Source organism: Lontra canadensis, unplaced genomic scaffold (assembly GCF_010015895.1).
Source record: "Lontra canadensis isolate GAN:19392208 unplaced genomic scaffold, GSC_riverotter_1.0 scaffold12, whole genome shotgun sequence".
NCBI classification, from domain to species: Eukaryota; Metazoa; Chordata; class Mammalia; order Carnivora; family Mustelidae; genus Lontra; species Lontra canadensis.
In genome coordinates, this window is record NW_022631006.1 from 22,032,564 (window position 1) to 22,039,380 (window position 6,817).

Sequence of the window (6,817 nt, forward strand, 5' to 3'; positions counted from 1 at the left end):
TGTGTGTGTGTGTGTGTTGGAGGCTGCTCTGTTTTGCTGTGTGTGTGTGTGTGTGTGTGTGTGTGTGTGTGTGTGTGTGTGTTTTCCTTGCAGAGCAAAGAATGGAGCTGGCATGAGTTCATTTTAGTTGGTGGGGGTTAGAGGGAGGGACCGTACAAAGAGAGCTCCGCCTGCTGTCCCTCTGGTTGCACTGCTGCAGTCCCCTAGCTGCATGTACAGCGGGAGTGCGTGTATGTGTGTGTGTGTTAGAGTTGGTTTTAATACCTTGGATTCTTAATGCGCGAGGGGTATGCTGTGCAGGGCATTCATCTCCGAAAGCTAGAGTGGTTGTTAATGGAGAACGACTTCCATTGAAGCCCAGAGTAGGCGTGTTACATGAATCTGGCGCAGCCAGAAGCACAGGAAATAACTCCCGCTGCGAGTGAGGTTGCATAACTATAGCGCAGAAGATGCCTCTGTGGCACGAACTGCTCTAAACGGAGGCGGAATGATTATTGAATAGGCAGCTGTCACTTTTGCATTGTTAGAGGACAATGTATGCATTCATCTCGAAAGGTTTTTGCTCAGAAACCTGCTGGGGTTTCAGCCGGCAGTCTAGGGTCTGCGGGACTAGAGAACTCACGGCCCCTGGCCTCTGCAAATTCTATCCCTTCTACCTAGAAAGCCAGCCTTACGCCATCCGGCCTGGGGGCTGAGTCCTAATTTTCTGACGCATCTCTCTAGCTATCATCTAGTTTTGTGTGCGGTGTTTTTCTCCTCATTTTCAGGTTTGTGTGGCCTGAGAGTAAATGCTGCTTCTGCCACCTGGAGGGGTAAAACAATTCCTGAGAATGAGGAAAGTGGGGAAAACTCCCAAACCAGCCAGCGCTCCTCACCTGGCATCTGTCTCCAGGAGGTTTCAGGATTGCTGCTTTCTAGAGCGCATACACTAGCCTGTTATTAAACAGTGTTTTGCCATAGTAGGTGCTTAATAAATGAAGAGTAAAGGAGCTAAGCCTCTCAGGCGGCCCCCAAAACCAGCCCACCGATTTCTGAGGTTTCTTTAATGTAATTCTTGCCTCTTCTGGGCGGCAGCATTTCCTTACTCAGAGTGAGGAAGGGGCAGTGTTGGTGGCTGGAAGAGGTGACCTCTCTTACCTCTGAACATGTGTTTTTTTTATTGTTGTTGTTGTTTGTTTTGTTTTGTTTTGATCTTGTTCCTGGGAAGACCCTGTTCCGGGAGTGTTGGTACTGGCCTGCTCTCATTCCTACTACTGCTACCCAGTTTGCCTTCTCAGATTTGAATCAAGTCCCATCAGTTATCATTTGTGTGTTCTAGACAGGTTACAAAAACATTGCCTGTGGAAAATGGAGAGAATAGTACCTAATTCATAGAGCTGCTGTGCTGATTCATGAAGTAATAATATACGTGAAACCCTTAGAACAGATGAAGAGATCAATAAATTCTAGCTCTTCCTCCGATTTTGTAAAATGGATATGATGGTACACTCCATGACAAGGTGGTGGCAGTGACTTGGAAGGTTAAACAGCCTTGCTTGTTCATTCGACAAATAACTATGGGCTTTCTTCTGTTACTGCTCTTGCTAGACACATGGCCTGGCCCTTAGCAAGCCTTATCCATAACTGATTGCTCTCAGTCATTATGGTTAAGTAAGTACAAGGAAAGTTGGGTCATTGGCAAAGGCCTCCTTTTCTTTTGAAGAAGTTTGCATCTGCTTGAGGTTCACCTGCATCAGGGAAAGGATCAATGACAGGCTTTGGGAGATCTGAAAACCATCTTGGCTGTGCTTTGCAAGGCACTGTGCTGGCCACTTTCACACACATTACTTACCGAAAGGGGCAATATATGATCAATAGCCCAACTTCACACTTTTTAGATTGTTCCCAGTCCTATAACCAAGACACAATCACCAAACTGTTCCTCACCTCCAGTGTTCCCCATACCCCTCTCAGGACACATTTGTGCCCTTCTTTTTAAGGGTACATTTCTAGTCCTCCCCTCTCACCCAGTTATTGAAGATCTTACCAGCATTTTAGTAAACTATCTTGGTCTGAAGAGAGAATTCTACTCTGAAGCAATCAGAAATGGTCCTACGTTCAGGTTCAAGGGTCAGGGGTCTTTCAGTCTAACTCACTGTCAGTAGCTACCGTAAGCTCAAGAGGCCTCACTGCTCTATCCCAGTGTCTGTACCTTTGCCAGTACAAGAGAGAATGACCAAATGCAGTATGGGAGACCTTATTTGGATCCTGATTTGAACTAATAGTTTTAAATTTGAGATCATTGGGGAAGCAAACACTAACTAGAGATTGATGATAAGGGATTTTTTTTTAAAGTATTAGTGTTATGATTGTGGTTTTTTTAAGTCCTCATCTATAAAAACATACTGAAATATCTATAGATGATATATCTGAGATTTGTTTCAAAATAATTCAGTAGGGTGAGGAGTGGGAAGAAGTAGGTAGGGATAGAGATGAAACAAGATTGGCTACAGAATGATAATGAGCACATTCTCTTTATTATTTCACACATTTGAAATTTTCTATAATAATTTATTTTTATTTTTTTAATATGCTGGAAGTACTGCTTGAAAGCAGATTCCTTAGCCCCACTCCCAAGATTGGGATCAGCAGATCTGTAATGGAACTGTCAAATCTGCTTTTCCAGAACGATGCCAGGTTCTTGGTCCTTCTTAACCCTTCACAGTCTTCTACCTTTTTCCCTACAACTACTTTTCATCCCATCTCCAAACACATCCCTACCTAAGAATCTCGATTTCAGCAGCACCCAAAAAAGGGTGGCCCAACATCTCTCATAAACTAAGTCAGGTCAAGGCCAAAGGCTAGTTCAGTCAGGGAAGCTGGATCTAATAAGACTTGAAAAGCGGGCGCCTGGGTGGCTCAGTGGGTTAAAACTTCTGCCTTTGGCTCAGGTCATGATCCCAGGGTCCTGGGATCGAGTCCTGAATCAGGCTCTCTGTTCAGCAGGGAGCCTGCTTCCTCCTCTCTACCTGCCTCTCTGCCTACTTGTGATCTCTGTCTGACAAATAAATAAATAAAATCTTAAAAAAAAAAAAAAAAGACTTGAAAAGCTATGTGAAAAGGTAAATACAGATGCAGATCACAGTTTCACCTGAAGTTCCAGATTCATTTAGTTGGCACAGCTATCAATGAGTGCTAGTCAAAGATTCTGTGGCCATACCAGGGGTCATCAGGGCAGGGGCATGCTTGTATTTACTTGGGTGTGTTTTCTCAGGTGGGTCTGTGGGGAAAAGGCTGGTCACATTGATTGCTGCTCATAGGTCACTCACATTACTGTTGTTCTCAGTTTTAGGAATTAACCATGGCCACTTACAAAGTTGTTATAGATGATTAGTTATCAAAAGCATTTATGCACCAACAGCACAAGTGCCAAGTGACTCCCACTATAGGACATCATCACAGTTTGGAAGGTACTAGTGGTTTCTGAGTTCCAGGTGGGTATCAGACCACGGTTCACAAGGTCAGCAAAGGTGGCCTATCCTCATGGAAGCCCTGGCAGATGGCATGTAGCACTCCGACTCAAGGCCTTCTCCCTCTTTACAGACCGCTCAGTCCCTAGTGATCATCTTTCTGATGAACTCAGACATTATCTCCTCAAATTCTTTTCTTTTTGCCTTTACTGTTTTACCTTTGTATTGATAATTCTCGCTCTCTGATCTACCTCTTCCTGAGTTTATATTTGTTTTACCAGTTAAATGTTAAGTGGCTTGAAGGCAGAGGCTGCATTTCGTGTATTTTTGGTGTACTCTTCAGCAATCCTTTTGAGTAACGGAGGTTTTTCTAGTGAAATATGATAGCCAAGCCAGTCTATGTATAAAAACAAAGCTTTAATGGGGTGCCTAGGCAGCTCAGTGGGTTAAAGCCTCTGCCTTGGTCTCAGGTCGTGATCCCAGGGTCCTGGGATCGAGCCCCGTATCAAGCTCTCTGCCTGACTCTCTGCCGACTTGTGATCTCTGTCTGTCAAATAAATAAATAAAATCTTAAAAAAAAAAAAAATGAAGCTGTATTGACCGACACTGTGATGGAAATTCAGAGCCCCCTCCAGCTTCTTATTGCAACCTGAACACTACAGCAGCTCAGCATTTCACACATGCTGTCCCTTGCACTAATAAACTCTCAGCAGAGATTTGTATACTTGAAAAGCCAAAAGAGGAGATAATCATGCCAACATGTGAGGTTCTAGCAATGCATAAAATACATATTCAAATTTCTATTTCTAAACATTACCCCTGAGCAGATGTTTCAAAATTTTAAATTTTAAAACTGTAACGAGAGTGTGCCTAGATCAAAGGGGATTGATTCTATTTTCATGCTGTACTTTGTTTAATGAACAATCTTTTTTTCTTTCTTTCTTTGCGTGTGTGTGTGTGTGTGTGTGTGTGTGTGTACATGGGTGTGTAACCAGTCTCTTGGCTAATGAGCTCTGCCTCTCAGAGGAATTACTAAATGGTAACCATGTTTCTAAATAGTTTCCTTGCCTCTGGCACTAGTCTGTTTCTCCATCCTAGGGTTTCCATGTTCTTCCAAACTAATACAAAGTATAAAGGATAAGTATGCTATTTTATTTTTCTCCCAAAGGACTGCAATTGTTGGTCTGGTAGTATCCGGTGAGTGTGAAATCAGTTTACTTTTAATGCTATAACTGCCTTTTACAGGAAGTTTCCACAAGATTACAACCAGTACAAGGGAAATGAGCAGTCTGTGATTTCCTTTATTTTCAGCATAATCTTAGCAGGGAGGATGCTTACCAGGCCCACACTGCTAAATAAAGCACTTCTCCTTACCATCATTCTCCCAAATGGATTTGGCATGCTTGTTCCTTGAAGGTTAGATCCCAGTACAGTAAATGTGAAGAATTGAAATATCTGTGACATAAAATTTCCAAGGGTGTGTGCATGCAACAAATGCACCACGAGAGTCTAGATGATTCCTTGGATTTTGTTTCAAATATGGCGTTTGACTTCCCTTTTAGTGAGTAATACTCGGCCATTGTATACAACTACCAAACTTGGAATGTCTTTTAGAAACTTAACCTTCCTAACCCCCTTGCCCACTAGGTATTATCAGTTCCAATTTATAGAAAGAATTAGGAACTGACCATCAGAGAGGTTAGGTGACTTGCCAAAGTTCACACATTAGCAGGCCTGTGGCTGGAGCTCAAACTAAAATTTTTCTCCTCTACAAACCCGTGTGTGTTTGTTTGTGTGTGTGCATGCACTTGTGTGTGTGTGTGTGTGTGTGTGTGTGTGTGTTTTGGTAGTATATATAACTTCTCCAAGATGAGCTCCTTGGTGGCATATACTTTCTTTTTTTTTTTTTTTAAGATTTTATTATTTATTTATTTGACAGAGAGAGAGATCACAAGTAGACAGAGAGACAGTCGGCGGGGGGGAAGCAGGCTCCCTGCTGAGCAGAGAGTCCGATGTGGGGCTCGATCCCAGGACTCTAGGATCATGACCTGAGCTGAAAGCAGAGGCTTTAACCCACTGAGCCACCCAGGGGCCCCTGGCATATACTTTCTATTTCAAATCATTATTGCTGTGGATGATGACTTGGCAGGAGAAAGGAAAAAGGGAGGAGGAGTCATTATCAGCTGCCTCCTGTGATGCCCAGGTACATAAATGCCCTTATACCATCAGTTCCAGAGGCAACAACATCTGGTTAGTTCTCATGATCATAGTAGCCACTAGCCATGCGTGGCTAAATTAAAATTAAATTAAAATCAATTAAATTCGATAAGATTAAAAATTTACTCTGTAGTCTTACTAGCTACATTTCAGGGGCTTAACTGCCAGGGATGGTTGGTGGCTACCATTCTGGACAGTTCAGATATAGAACACTTCTATCACAGAACGTCCTTTTGGGTACTTTCGTGTGCAGATATGTTGCCATAAACAACACAGGTAACTATCTTGTTATTAATATAGACATCTAACAATGGTTGTGCTTTCGAATATGTTATTATTGGTTTGAACTGAGCATTGTATTCCCTCTTTTTATCTTAGATATGTCTTCATTGCCATCAACTAAGGGTAAAAAAGAGATGAATTTCATAATTAGAGTCTTTGATAAAGCCACAGAAGATATCTACCTTAGAAGCACTAATGCATTTATTTATTTATGTGTTTATTTATTTGATAAAAATGTTTTAAACGCTCATGTTGAATATTGTAATTCCTTGCTACTCAAAGCAGCATAGCTTCCCCTGGGAGCTTGCTACAAACTCTTGCAGAAATGCAAACTCTTGGGCTCTACCCGAGTCCTACTGAATTATAATCTGCATTTTAACAAGTTCCCTAAGTGATTCAACTGTGCATTGAAGTTTAAGAAGCCCTGCTGTAAATAATCTCTTTCTCTGGTAGGTGGCCTTTCCTAACCTTGATTAGGGGTATCATCCTTCAGGCTTGCCTATCCTCCAAGTATATAAAAGTAAGATATTCCCACCATCATTTTCAGCCCTTTTCCTGCCCCCCCTCCCCCGACAAAAGGATTTTTGTTCCTATTTCCTTTTATCCTCTTCTTTCTGGTCTAGGATTTAGACCATTCAGCATCTTGACTCTGCTTCTCCCTCCATCAAGTCTACTACACTCAGCTCCATGAAGTCCCAGGTCTCTCCACCAGGGCACTGCACCCGTAAGGGCTGCCCCTTTCCTCCCACCTCCCCATTTCCCCCTTTTCTCTCAAATCTTCCTACTTCCTTAAAAAGCATTCCTTCTTTTCCCAACTCTCTTTTTCTGACTTACCTGAAAGTTTCCTGCTCTTTCTACTCAACAATATC